The sequence below is a fragment of the Camponotus vicinus genome, unplaced genomic scaffold (genome assembly GCF_025532165.1).
Source record: "Camponotus vicinus isolate PSW18456_S1 unplaced genomic scaffold, iyCamVici1.0 SCAF_3, whole genome shotgun sequence".
NCBI classification, from domain to species: Eukaryota; Metazoa; Arthropoda; class Insecta; order Hymenoptera; family Formicidae; genus Camponotus; species Camponotus vicinus.
In genome coordinates this window covers 4978825-4994547 of record NW_028141967.1, presented here as the reverse complement: position 1 = coordinate 4994547, position 15723 = coordinate 4978825, and the positions used below count along the sequence as shown (strand labels likewise).

Here is a 15723-nt window from a genome sequence, read left to right as displayed (position 1 = left end):
AAAATATTTTTATAACATCGAGAATCGCATCATATATGCAAATTTTTTAATATTACTCGAATAGAAACGTAGAGAGATAGACTAAATAATTTGGCATTTTGTCAGCACTAAATCGCGTAAAATCATCGCGACGTTGACGTACATAACGAGTGGAAATCAAAAAATTAATCACGTTCCGTTGCGATTATCGCGAGTCTTGAATTCGAATTACGCGATAAGATTACGGAGACTCCCGAAGTTTCTAGGATAGAGAAAGGACATACGAACGGGGTTGCAAAGATGAGGGGGCATGGAAAAGGAGGTTGAGGGAAGCGCTGGAAAGGGTAAGGGATAAGTGAGTGCACTCGTACGTGGAGCCATTATGGAAATCAGTACTTATCGGTCTGGCGAGGAGAAGGAAATTCAACGTTGTGTAACGGCGCCACGTTTTCCTCGTGAGCCACGTGGTGGAGAAAAAGGAGATAAGCTGTTTCGGCCCCGTCACTCGCCCCGATAATTTCTCTTCCTTATCAATGATGGGACCTCCTCACCGCGAATCCATCTCGCCTCGATTTACGATTCAAAGGCGAAGCCTTTGAAAATTCTCTTCGAAAAAAGTAAATCCCGAAAAACGGTATCGAAAAAAGGTCAAATTTAAAAAATAAAATAATTATTTATTTATTCATCAATTTTAAATGAAATCAATTTCGAATAGTATCTTTCAATTAATTTAATTAAATTTTCAATTTTGCGACAAAAATCTGGCCTGCCTTTCGGGAAAACAATTGTAACTTTATTAATGTTTATTTATTCAATCAATAATTTAATCGACTTTATAATGTTTGATGTAATTTATAATAATTAAAACTTACCATTTGTATGAATCATGACTTTGATTAGGCCTTTCGTCTCTTGCGGAATTTTCTGGATTGTCAAACGATAGCGGTAGCACTGAATCAACCCAGAATGTCTTCTGGCATTTTTATTTAATGTGCTTGTTTGTTAAAAATAATTAATTACTAATCACTGATGATGTGAATTATTAGTTTTTTAATCATTATCATTATATGTCTCGAACGCGCCATCCGCAAATCATAATTTCTGTAATGCATCCTCCGCTTCTCATCGATTGTTTTGTGCAACCAATTACGTAATTACTTTTCTTTTCTGACAATTAGTTTAATTTGTAATCAAATCACGTCACTGTTCGAATGTTGCTCGTTCAAATGCCTGAAACATAAAAGAGAGGGATAATTAATTCGTGACAAAAACAAGCGAGATTGTATTTTGCAAAACATTTCCCATATCTTTTTCGAAATTCTATTTAAGTTTTAAAAGTAGCAAATGTTTAATCTATTTTTAATTTACTCATAATTATTATTTATTAATTTCAATATTTGTTTATTTCCTAAATATTTATAGATAAATGCTGTAATGTTATGAGGAAGTGTAGTGTTTTTCTCTCTTCTCCAAGCAATGTTATATTAAAGAAGCAATATACATTGGAGTAAAAAAATTGATGATATATATATTCCATTGTGCTTAATTATATCATTATTTAGAAAGCAAAAAACGTCTACAAGATTATCACCGCTATCAGATTATGATAATCATATGGCAATCAATTAGATTACCGAATGATATTATTAACAAATTAGTTAAATTATCGAATTAGTTGAGAATATTGTATATATAGAATTATGTGCCTCATTACCGCTATTTGTTATAATAAATAACTAATTAATTTTCGAAATAAATTGCATAAATTAGTTTGCGATCACAATGAAAATCATACATACGTGTAAATATCTAACACACATATAAATATATAAGCGCGCTAAGAATCATCAATTTTTTTCGAGACAAAATCTCGTGCGAAAAAATTTCGTTCTACATTTTTAACTTACTTTTTACTTTTTCGAAAAGCGATCGGTCCTTTTCGCTTGAATACGAATAAGTGCTCGCGCACAAAAGATGCAAGAATTTTCACGAGAACTTGTAAGATAATAATTGAAAACACAGTATAGATCCTAAAGAGCTTATTTATGCGTTTTTACTTTGCAGACTTGCAAACTTGCTTGCTTTCTTTCAATTTCGTACTCTGCAGAGCCAGTTATGTTCTACTTTATTTAACTCATCTTAATTGCAAATTGAACTTTAATTCACCTTCATTAATTCATTGCATCTTAAAGTAACTTTGCATTATCAATTCTCATTATTTAGTCCCTCGAACCTTTCTTTCTCCTTGCTCTCTTTCTCTGTCTTTCTCTCGCTATCTCATCTTTATAATTCATGCTTACGCTCTTACTTTCTTTTATCTTTCTTATCTCGTTTCTTTCTTTCTCCATGCATATTACAATGTACGGGAATTAAATGGGCTAAACTTACCATTTAATTAAAAAAAAAAGAAAGGACGAAGAGAAAGAAAAAAGATTTGGGAAAATCTTGCTCCAATTTTCCAAACAGATAAAAATTTTTGCCACAATAGCTTAGATAAAAATAAATAAACATGCCTACATTGTTAATTAATAATTAACAAATATAAACATATAATAATATAATTATAATTTGTTTAAACACATATACCTGTTTATGCATAATATTTACAGTTAATTAATAAATATATGTTTTGACTTTTATAGAGAAGCGATATAATTATGAGATACATTTTCATTACATTAATAAAACATTTAACTCATTTGTTACATATTGCGTGTCAAATATTCATACAAGTTAAAATATTTATCAAATTATAGTTCTTGAAAGAGAGATATTTTACACCTTCGCAATCGCGGGAGTTAATCTGAAACCTTTAATCTTCGTCGTGGTCTCTTACGACGGCAACTAACCCAACGCAAATTTGCCATGCATGAATATTTGAGCTCAAGTCGCGTCGATCGAGAACAGAAAGACAAAGCTAGAATTCGATTACACCGGATGACCGTCCTAGGGAGGAGGGTCAACCCTTCCCGTAGGGCCGGCGGCCGAGTATTTCAGCGATAGCGGAATGTCGCCAACGTCTGGACAGTGCTGGGAACAATTATTGCTACTTGGCAAACTCAAATAGTCTCCGGTCGGGAGATACACCGCTCGCCAACTTCTCCTGGGGTGTACATACGACGCGACTACCGGTATAAGTCGGGGATCCTGGACCGTGCAATGTCGTCCTGCGGACTCGTTGCGTATCCCGGTTAACTGTATTCGAGAGACGACGAATAACCGGTGACACTGTGCGGCGCGCTTAACGACACGCTCGCTGGTTAATTCGCATGGGGGATGCAAATCGTCGGTCTCAACGTCAACGGATATGCTAAGAACCTCGCCGAGATTTAATCTTACTGTCTGCGAAAATTGCGAAATCGTGTTAATTTAATTTAATAACCGCGCTAATTGCGTTTAGAATTGCAACTCACAATTATTCTGCATTTTAATTCGAATAGAGAAATTCAAGGGAAAGGTAGCTTAAAAATTGGGAAGCGGGAGATTTTTACTCTCAAGATGGATAAGGTAGTGTAAGGATATTTTTGCCTCAATTAATTCCTAGAGAGGCTTTCGTTTTTTTAGGAAATTAAATTTAAAGGAACACAAGGATATTTATTCTCGAGATGAACTATTTTTCTGCGAATCTAAAAAAAATTCTACGAGATATCAAAATATAATTATTAATAATAAAAATAATTATTAATTATAAATATAATAATAATTATTGGTTGATATAAGAAATTACACTCTCGAAAAATGTAATTGATTTTATTTCTTTTTTTTCTTATAATATATCATAGCATTTTTTTGGGAATTAAATTTAAAGGAACACAAGGATATTTATTCTCATCAAGATGAACTATTCTTCTGCGAATCTAAAAAAATTGTACGAGATATCAAAATATAATTATTAATGATAAATAATTATTAATTATAAATATAATAATAATTATTGGTTGATATAAGAAATTACACTCTCGAGAAATGTAATTGATTTTATTTCTTTTTTTTTCTTATAATATATCATAGCATTTTTTTGGGAATTAAATTTAAAGGAACACAAGGATATTTATTCTCATCAAGATGAACTATTCTTCTGCGAATCTAAAAAAAATTGTACGAGATATCAAAATATAATTATTAATGAAAAATAATTATTAATTATAAATATAATAATAATTATTGGTTGATATAAGAAATTACACTCTCGAAAAATGTAATTGATTTTATTTCTTTTTTTTTTTCTTCTTTTTATGATGTATCACAGCATCTCTAGCACGTGTTATTTATACTTGACGCGATTCCTGTCCCTCGCAACTTGGTTTACGACACTGGATTAGATGGTCCAGCAGAGATATTGCTAGAATAGCAGGTGCGTCGCCGCGTGCATCTGAAAGAGAATGCGCCGCGACAGGATGACAGGCGCAGGAAGACACGGCGGGATCGGAAAGCTATTCACGAGCTGGCGCTTTCTTACGAGATTGACGGGAAGAAAAGAGGGTGCGCGTGTATCTCGTGGAGCCACGCAACACCAACGGAAGAACTCCATTTCCGCCATATTTCTCGCACAATGCCGCGAAATTGACTAGCCAGAAAGCAGCGTCTCTTGGCTGACGCTGGCAAAGAGAGGACCCAAGGGGGCCACCACCGAGCGCCGGTTCCACCTTCGCGATCGATTGAAGGTGGATCGCCAGTAGAGCTCCCAGCGAGCGTGTATACAAATGCACCCCCTGTAAATGCAGCTGCCTTCCGGCGATTTATCGAAAATTCCGTCTATGTCTCGTCATCGGACTTACTCCGCTGCTCTCTTCTCTATAGATGTATATGAAACTGCTGGTGATTTAATTCCCATGAAATTTCTTTCGCCTCGATAAATGTTACATAAAATTGTAATTAAAAATTAATGGATAAAGTATTAAGCATTTATTCGTTTGGAATTATTACAAAGATATGAAAATGAAGGAAAAAATGAGAATGAATAAATTTGACAGACACGTGCGCTTGGGCAAAAGATCATAATTACTGAAAATAATTAGAAAGTAACAAGAAAATAGCTGGAATATAATCAATCAAGATTAATGACTGTCTTTATTAAGAAAATTGCATTTGTCGCATATAACCCAGCAAACACCAAGTAACATTTATATAACTGTTAGTTGTAATTTCCCACTCAACAATATAACTGTTACATGTTATGTAACAGTTATATAACAGTTATATAACATTTACATAACATTTACATAGCATGTAACAGTTATATTGTTGAGTGGGAAATTATAACTAACAGTTATATAACTGTTATTTGGTGTTTGCTGAGTAGTTACATATATATGCGAAATAGAATTTTATCTCTGATGTTTTTTAACTTAGAATGAAGGTTATCTAAATCCAGGTTAGATTAGATCGAAAGATTCTGGTCGTATATGAAATATTCTTAGATCAGAATAAATTTTAAAAATGAATAGCAGTTAATTTTGGACATAAATCAGTTTCATGCAACATTCAACGGAATTCTCAAGGAGCAGTTTCATTTTCAGAAGGACGCAGAGACAGCACGTTAATTTCCGCATGAAACATTCGCGGGGAATTCTGGGAGGTCGCCAAAGCATGCGTATAAATAATGCGGGCTAAATGAAAAATTCCCTCAGGACGGAGGCGAAATTCCGCGTCTCCTCGTGGGACTAAACGAAATCCTCGACGCAAGCTTTTTCGAAAGCGTGACGCAGCTGCGGCTGCGTTCGCGAATTCTCTTCATAACCCTCTCAGTCCTTTCCATGTTTCCAGCCCTCTTAGCTTGCCCTCCCCTTTTCCTCCCAACTCGCTTTCCTCGGTATATAGAACGAAGACAAATAACCCGTGGCTTGTTTGTTGCGCCATGGTCGTTTCTACCGGAAACGAAACGTCGAAAGACCACCTAGGAACTTCCCGAGTGACCCTTCGAGAGAGAAGGAGAGAAAGAGAGAGGATTGAATAAAAGCTGACGTTATAGTGTTATAGATCGGCTTTATTACGAGAAATAATAATGGATAGCACGAGAAGTTAAAAGGCACGAGTGTGCGTGAAAATATTAGATAGAGACGGATTATGAGGGTGGAGTAAAAGAAAATCTGAAAAAGTCATAAGGAAAAAATTTCCTTGCAAGGACTTGGAAGAATTGAATGCAATGAATTGACACATCTGACAATTAAACAATCTGACGACACGTGGAATTCGTGCGATTCGAGAATTTAATATATCGAATCCTCTTCATCTATATATTTGGGAAATAGGAGAACGAGATAGGGTCCAAACGTTCTAAGATCCAGCAAAGTTCGAGTTTGAAAATCCTATTTAAGGACTTAAAGACGCAAATTTCCCTCGAATACGCGTCTCTATACAACACAGGGCGATTTACCGTAAATACCGAAGGATTCACGTAAGTTTGTTAGCGCACCAGAGAACCTACTACGAAAGTTTGCCGGAGGGAGGATAAGTACCTACCTTACGCGAGGGAGAAAGAGTCCCTAAGCGACGATAGAGGGTACCTTTAACCAGCCAATGACGATATGGCCGCAACATTTTCCAGAGAGCTTCCTGTCTAAGCCCGCCGAATCCAATTCGCGGAACAATAAGGACGAACTTAGCCGGCTTGCCTCGCGAAACTGCGACCCGAAATGGATGCGGAGGATATTATCCTCCCCCAATTCTCCCTCCCCTCTCCCGGTCGCTTCTTTTCGCGCCCTCGTCAGAGACGAGATTACTTCGCGGTGAAGGACGAGGATCCTCGCCTTCGGTGGAGGAAGGTGGAGGAAGGGTTTGCTTCCGAGGTACGATGCCGCTTGATCCTTCGACTTTCTGGTCAATTGTTCGCCCTCTTGCGCCAGCTGATCGAATCGACGGTACAAATGTGACGCGATTGAAAGCGAGCTGCGCCAATTTCTATTCGGGTTGTTTTTTTATTTTTCCCCCTGTCTCCTCTTTTTCCATCCGAACAAAATCACTCCGCTATCAGAGCTAACTTTATTGCAATTTTTGGAATAAATCGACGGGACAGAAGGCTTCCGGAGATGGGAGTAGGACGACGACGTGACAGGAATTTATCTGTTCGTCAGGACTGCCGGACTGGACGGTCCTATTTATTTGGCTTGGCCATGAAAAATGTCCAGCTGACCCTTCCGCGCTTCCAGTTTAATCCACGCCGTCCCAATTAAACTGTCGCTTGATATTAATCTACCACTTGTTTGCACCTACGTCGGTGAATACAACTTTTAAATGGAATTGACGAGCAATCCCGAGCTATTTTTTTCAATTTGTCACGCCGATGACAGTGAGCACATCACGCTCTAGAGGCAAATTATTTTATGACCTTAAAATTGGTGTGTGATAAATTCTAATGCATATATATATGTACAATTAAAAATTTATAATTGTCATGTAATGTTCAGTTTTTAACCCTGATTCTTTCAAATTTTTAAATTCTTGCACTTTAATATTGAAATATCACATTTGAATCTATTAAATCCTAGTTTCTAAAATAATATAATAGGCAACAGTTAATAGGAAATTTTAAAATCGATAAATTTTGTACCTAGGATTGACGCATACGAGGGTGGTTTGAAAAGTCCGTGCAAAGTCAGATAGATGGCACCATTGGTGTGAATCGAGGTTAGGTTATTTCAGTTCAGGTTATTTTCATTTAGCATCTCTTGGAAGAACACACACCAAGTTTCAGCAAGATCGGTCTATTTCTCTGTGTTTGGCGTTTGAATCGAGGAAGTCGAGTGGTTTCCAAAAAATGGATGAAAGAGAATTTGGCCGCAAAATTGATGGAGTTAAGGTTTCAACTCGTTTCGCATTCCCCCTATTCTCCAGATTTGGCTCCCTCGGACTACTACTTGTTCCCCAATATGAAGAAATGGATGGCGGGAAGGAGATTTTATTCAAACGAGGAGGTGAGTGCGAAAAAGAATGCCTTTTGCAGAGTTGGACCAATCCTATTATTCGGAAGGGATCAACAAACTGGAGCAGCGTTGAACGAAGCCTAAAAGGAGACTACGTTGAAAAATAAAAAAGTGTATCCCGAAAAATTAAGTAGTTTTCATTTTTGCACGGACTTTTCAAACCACCCTCGTACACACATACACTCTACATATTTCAAGTTTAATTCATTTAAATCGGCTGTATCGATAAATCAATTCACCTGCGTAGTCCATTAAATATTTTACCCCTAAGCATATATATGTGTTCGAAATTAACGGCAGAATAGAATTAACTTTATGCAAAGAACACACGTGCATTTGCGTAAATGCATGATTTACCATTTAATATTGCGTAATCGCGAGGAATTATCAAATATCGAAGAAATCCGCGTGTAAATTTGATGCAGCGAGGGCTACATGCACTTTGCACGTAGAATTTCGCTTCGAAACCCGTGTGCGTTCAAATCGCGAACAATTCTGCAGCTTTGCTTCTGTCAGCCATTATCTGGGTCGAGCCACGATTAGATCCGGGAAGTGGGATATCTACGGACGGCGGTATCAAATATTGTGCGGTCAAACATTCAACGGACCGTCGCATCCCGGAGCAGTTTGGATTCGGATTTTGGAGCGTGATAGCGCCTGGCCGAATTAACTCCGCGCTTATCGCGTCTCAATGCTACGCCTCAATGTTATCGGAAGCGTCTTCGTGCATAATGTAAACTTTGCTGACTAATCGTTCTCAAGTCACCCTGAAAAAGGGCCGGAAAAAGGTGACGTTAATGTTTTCTGAATAAATTACCGTCACGTTGACATCGACAATCTCTATCTCCATCTCCAACTTTTCTAGTTCCGTTTTCATTGTGAGTAATTTATTCCGCGAATGTCGATAAAAAATTAGCTCCTCGACATTGATTGTGTAGAATATAAATTTTCTGGCACTTGATCTCTCTAAACTTGCGTATCGCGGCTTCTTTCCGATTTTAGAATTTCCAAGATCCGAATTCTTCTAGATCCCAACATTGGGATCCCGGGCTCCTTAAACGCTCGAATCGAATGGAGGCTTTGATCGGAAAGCGTGACTCGTGAATTTTAAACGAATTTCTTTTATTATTTTCCCGGCGAGATCGAGTTGGGTCTTTTCCTCTCCAAGCGAAAGGGAGAGAAAAAGAGAAAACTTGATAGAGCATGTGACCGACGAAAAGTTGAACCACCAAAGTCGAATGGGAATAAGACAGCGGGCTTATCAAAGGACCGCAGTCTTCAATCGAGGTTACGATTCGCGAAGACTATTGATCGATACCTCGACTGGTTCAGCTCATGTTTCGTTTAGCAAGGATTTCGCAGGACTTCTTTTTGCGCGAAGAGCAAAAGGTGTATTTACAATATTAAACTAACTAGAGAGGCAAAATTCGTATTTTTAATCTTCCCCGATACTGATTTAGCTCAGACTTAGCCTCTATAATTCGAGCAACACAGTTAACTGCTAAAAAATCGTTTAGCATTTCTAATTAAATTTCGCAGCAGAGGAAGAATCGTTTAATATTATTGCGGACGGGCGGAAAATACGTCGATATCGCGCCTGTGCACCTGAGAATTATGCGTGTCATTGCGATGGGACGCGTCCGTTGTGTCGGCTGACCTGTGTAAGGATCGTTGTTCCACGTGATCTATGCGACGTGCGTAAAATCGAAATAACACACGCGGTACAGATTTCACGCCTGACAAATTTAATTACGTCGCCGTAGCGGTGGCCGTGTATTATTAATCAATCCATACGCGGGGGAGGGAGCGGGACGGAATGCCCGCGTTTTCCGTAATAACACTCCCGCTATATTATATCATCTGTTCCAACGGCCGATGTAATTACGAGATTGTCGTAATACTTCGTCAACGGCTTCGAAACAGGCCGACCGATCGGAATCGCGTTTCATCGACAACCGCTATTTATTACCGCGCGGAGCGAAAATAGTGATGTTACGAAATTTAAGATACGTATCAGATGAATTACAAGAGTCACGCGTATCGATCCGCTCGATCTTCCTCTGACGTTAATTCTCAATTTATTTTCCCACTTTACCCATTGACACGTGAGAATTTTATTATTTTTTCAGCGCGTCGGATATTATTTTCCTTTCAATTACGTGAAACGTGTTAAAAAAACATCTATCTTCCTCTTCCTCTGTGTTTTATGAGTATTAAATATAATTGAAATAAATATCCCCCCGACATATCCTTGATTACAGAAATTTTCAGATAATTTTATGCATCATTTACTAATATCACCAATCTATGTAAATACAGGGTGTTTCTTAATAAGTGCGAAAAATTTTAGGAAATGATTCTTTGTCGAAAATTAAGGGGGGTTTTTCATATAAACATATACTCCTACATCCCTCTCAAATTATGTTTTTCTTTTCTCAAATTTGGAACAAGTTAAAGAAATGAATCTAGGTGGGTATTTTCTACTAGTAAAAAGGTTATTTATTAATATTTTTTTCAGCTCTCGTATTGTTATAAGGGAATGAAACTAGCAACCCCTATTCAATTTTTTATTAGAACTTTTTAATGAGCCGTAATATGATCATCTAAAAATATGCATTAAAAAGTTTGATTTATTTAGAAACTTTCTTATTTCTTTTATTTTTTTCATAAAATCAGTAGTTTTCAAAAAAAAAATAAAATATGTTATCGTGCACAGCACGATGCTAAATAGGTTTCGAATTACGAGAAGTTAAATTTTAAAATAAAAATAAAATTAGAGTAAATGTTGGAAAACTTGGAACAAAAATAAAATTATAACAAAATTATAACGAAAACCTAAAAAGCTAATAAATAAATTTTAAATTTTACCCCTATTTTTGGAGAAGTGTAACTCCATAGGAAGGGATGTAAGAGTACATGTTTATATGAAAAACCCCCTTTAATTTTCGACAAAGAATCATCTAAAATTTTTCGCACTTATTGAGAAGCACCCTGTATAATACATCTCCATATTAAAGAATATTAAAATTATTATATTACATTAAAGTTATTGATTTTATTTTGTATTAAAATTATTTTATTATATTAATTTGTAATTATTTATTTCATATTTTAGATTATATTAAAACTATTTATTTTACTAACAATAAGATACGGACTCCCGTGACTATTAATTCAGCCATTTGCGCGCGTAAACATCTTTGACCGCGTTATAAATAAAATAATGACATCCGAGTGTATCCGGCGGATCCGGCGACGAGAACAAGTGTCCTTTGGCGGATGCGTCTCGCCGAGGCAAATGTGGGTTAATTAATCACGCGATTTATTACATTTCCCCATTATTTTTCCTCGCTCCCGGACGCGTCGCGAGGCTTTTGTGCGAAACAAAGCGGCGCCGCGGCGTTGCGGTCTTTGTCCGTGTCAGCCGTGGCTGCCTGCGAACGCTGCTGCTCTGACAATTCTTGCTACGCGTAAAGAAAAAAGGAGAACCTGGAGGAGAGGGGCTGAGAGAGAGACAGAGAGAGAAAAAACATGAAAGGACTTGTTCGAGTTAATTACATGCTGCCTGCAGGACGGCCGCAATTTTTCTTGTCGGCTCGTCGACGCTACCCGATAACCTCGCGCTACCCCACTCACACACATTCGCACACACGTAAAGGGAGCCGGACTTTAAATTTATATTCCAATTTATTTATAATGTCCTTTGTGTATTGATAATATATCGCGGAACGCGTCTCGCAGCGAGATAAATTTCCAACTGGCCTTCTCGCCCGGTCTTGGAGAGATTAATAAAGATGAGATTCAGATCTACGATGGCGTAGATCTGGAATGTTTGTTAACATCTGGTATGGCGATAATATGGAAAGTGGTAACAGAGTCGGAAGCGAGGTGAGAAATATTCTGAAATACATCTCGATGTGGTTTTGTCGAATAACTATACTGCGGTTGAGAGAGGAACGCAGATGGTCTCCTGCCAAGCTAAAACTTCCCATACTTCTTGTATTTTGCAACAATCTTGTCCCACTGCCTTTCTTGGTTAGTTCTTGCTTATAAATTCTTGATGTCAGTATCATAAAATCACGTAATACGAGTACAACTGAGATAGTACGTAATAAATATGTAAAATATCTTTGATATTAGAGTATCTTTAAAATACGAGATTACATGATTCGCTTTTAAAGCTTTAATGTCATATAATATTAAATGGCTACATTATATTTTTGATATTTAATATTATAAGGAATATTAATCTTATCGATTTTGATTTTTTCATATATCCTTTTATTAGAAAAAATATAATAAAATTTAAGGATATATTTTTCATTATTTATTATTTACTATTTATTATTTTATTATTCATTAATCTGTGCTTTACGGCTTTGAATGGCCACCTACATTTTTTAAATACATTTTTTAAAATATCTTTGATATTAGTATCTTTAAAATGCATTATATGATTCCCTTTTAAAACTTTAATGTCATATAATATTATATGGCTGCATTATATTTTTGATATTTAATATTATAAGGAATATTAATTTTATCGATTTTGATTTTTTCATATATCCTTTTATTAGAAAAAATATAATAAAATTTAAGGATATATTTTTCATTATTTATTATTTACTATTTATTATTTTATTATTTATTAATCTGTGCTTTATAGCTTTGAATGGCGACCTACATTTTTTAAATACATTTTTTAAAATATCTTTGATATTAGTATCTTTAAAATGCATTATATGATTCTCTTTTAAAGCTTTAATGTCATATAATATTATATGGCTACATTATATTTTTGATATTTAATATTATAAGGAATATTAATGTTATCAATTTTGATTTTTTTATATATCCTTTTATTAGAAAAAATATAATAAAATTTAAGGATATATTTTTCATTACTTATTATTTACTATTTATTGTTTATTATTCATTAATCTGTACCTTACAGTTTTGAATGGCTTCCTACATTTTTTAAATACATTTTTTAAAATATATTAAATTATTTTTATTATTTATAATACATTATTTATGCATTTCTTAAAATATATTACATTATTTTTTTAAACATCTAAAGTAAAACTGTCATAAATGTTTAATATCTCAGAATATTTGAAATAAAAGTAAAGATCATCATACAATAAATTATAAGAAATAACAATAATATTGAAATTAATTAAAATTTACTTAAGACTTATTTAAAAATTTTTAAAATTACAATAATACATATAAATCATACAGCATGGAATAAAATCTTTAGATAAAGAAAAAATAAATAAATGAAAGTAAAAGTACAAAGTAATATCATATATACCTAAAAATTCAAATTTAAATTCAAATTCAAATTCAAAATTAAAATTAAAATTAAAATTTAGATAACGTGACGCATTGATCTCTTAAAATGAAGATTACAATTGATCTCTTAAAATGAAGATTACAATTAAATCAAAAGCTAAATTAATAATAAAAAGAATATGCAAAAATCAAAATTGAGAAGAGCTTGAGTATTCTAGATACATTTTATTCCAGATACATTTACAGAAATTGCCGAAACACACAAAAAATCTTTTCTCCCTCACAATCTGTCTAATCTTCTCTACTTCCTCCGTCACAATCTTCACTCCCAAAGCCTGTTTTGCTAATGTATCGTTGACAAGAGGCGCGACCGGAAGTGGAAGGTATTACGGGGCGAAGAGCTCGACGTACTTATGCAGGAATTTAGCGGGGAAAAAGCGGCTTACCGGGGGTAAACGGGTATAACCATCAATCACCGAGCGTCGTCGCGAGTCTCGTCCGCATCCGGACGAGTTCGCAGCGGCTCCGGGCCGCATTACTTTTCTCCAGAACAGCGAAAATTTAATTGGAAAAGTTTCACGGAAATTGTCGAGCCGCTGCGCGTTATATCGAAGTCTTGTCGCAACTGTCAGGAGGATTTCAGCGCGCGCCTCGCTCCGATTAATAATTACGTTCAGAAAGAATTAATTCCGCGTCCCGCTCTCCTTGGTTGATCATTTTGATTGGCTAGAAATTATTCTACATGTTTTGGATCTTAAAATAAAGGGTAGGAAATGACAAGTGAATATAGAGTAAAATATGAATTGCTCAAAAGAGAGACGTTAATACATCTTATCAAGAATTAAAAATTGTTATTAAACAGAATAGATGATTCATAATAAATTCCCTCTTCCCTTTTTCCCCCTTTGTTTAATCGATATTATTTTATAATCTAAGAAAATCTCGTATAAATTTTATAATTTTCTTATTTTTTCTCGGTGCAAGATATTTATATAAACACATACATAATTTTCGACTCATTATTTATCGCAATATCAGCTAATTATCGTACTCTCATGCAATGAAATGCGGTCAGCACTTGAGGGGATGCTCTCCCAGGGCGGCTAATAAATGATGATTCATCTCTCGGTATTTTACTGCAGGTTTTAAAAAGTCTAATTGTTAGGAATATCTGGTTGCATCTTAAAATTTTTCAAAACTGCAGTATTGTATCCTTCAACCGTTGTAAATATTATGCTGCACGAATGGAGGTATTATACGGATGCAAACGTCATATCACTATATGCGTATCCAGGGACTCTACTATTACAAGTGCGCATAAACGTAATCCACTGCTTTGATAGCCAGACTAAGCCAGATTGAGTACAGTAGCAATGGTATTCACAATACGCGAACCGGCTCCGCGTCTCTTGAACAATATCGCTAATCAACGCTGTTTATCCTACGTTTTCCTTCGACACGCGTGTGTTCGCCGATGTTTCGTGTGAACGCAATTTCTCCATTTTTTTATTTCTCCTCTCGTAGCGGCTTATTTCTTTTTTTTTTCTTTTTTTCGGTGGCTGGATTTATCGGTGATTTTTGCATAACGTGCACAAATTGATTTCCGGCTTTTTGCAAAGGCCGGCAATGTTGCATTTTCACAGTGCTTTTTGAGATTTTAAACGAACCGATGCTGCATCGACTATAATACAATTCAACAAAAAAAAATAACGCTTTTCAATCTAATCACTTTTATATTTTTATGTGGAATACAATTTTTTTTATCGAACGCTTCCATTGCGTCATAGTTTTAAGAAATTTTATAAAAATATATACACTTAGGAAAATTCAACATTGAAAACAAAATCACAAAGCACGATTGTCGCTTTTTCTCTTTTTCTTTCTACTTGTAAAAATTAACCATGCAATTTATCAGCAAATATGGTTCTTTTAAATCCGCGACAATAAAAATATTGCATATCTATTTTGTTTACAACTTTGTAGAGTTTCCAAGTTTTTTTTTTAAAGATTAACAGAAGTTTATAATACATATTCGAAATTTTAATTAAAGTTCAAATAGAAGGCTCGAGAGAGACAACATTTGATTAAATTAATCAATTAAGTTAATGACTTGAAATCCACGCTGTATCCTCGTTAAAATCCCTCCCGTTCGTCCCACACATTCATTTCATTTCCTCTATCGCACATATGTCACGCTTGACAAATAAGCTTTCTAATCAAACTCGTATAAACATCGCCGAAATCCATTCGACGTCTGCCACAGTGTGTCGTTATACGCAGGCTTCGTGCGATAAATAAGGGGCGCTACTTCAGGGGTGAGGCGTCGTAGCAGGGGAGTGAACGATAAGCCTGGCAGAAAGTGAATTGGTGGTAGAGGTCCTTTTACATAAAACGCTCGTCACTTTGCATATCTTTTCCCCTTCGTGTTATGTTCGCGACCCTCTGCTTTTAGGCCAGAGATTCGCGAAAACGAATCCCCCATCCTCTTCCTCCATCTTCCTTCTCCGCTCGCCCCTTCTCTTCT

At 35.6% G+C, this 15723-nt stretch overlaps 1 protein-coding gene across 1 annotated transcript in view; it reads right to left on the bottom strand.

The window, feature by feature from the left end:
* The window catches only part of Nlg-4 (neuroligin 4), a 235304-nt gene that overhangs the window by 179556 nt on the left and 40025 nt on the right, over positions 1-15723 (bottom strand). Inside the window, exon 2 of the mRNA XM_083093505.1 lies at positions 852-1209. The gene's annotated coding sequence lies outside the window, so the exon portion shown is untranslated. The remainder of the gene's footprint in view (positions 1-851; positions 1210-15723) is intronic.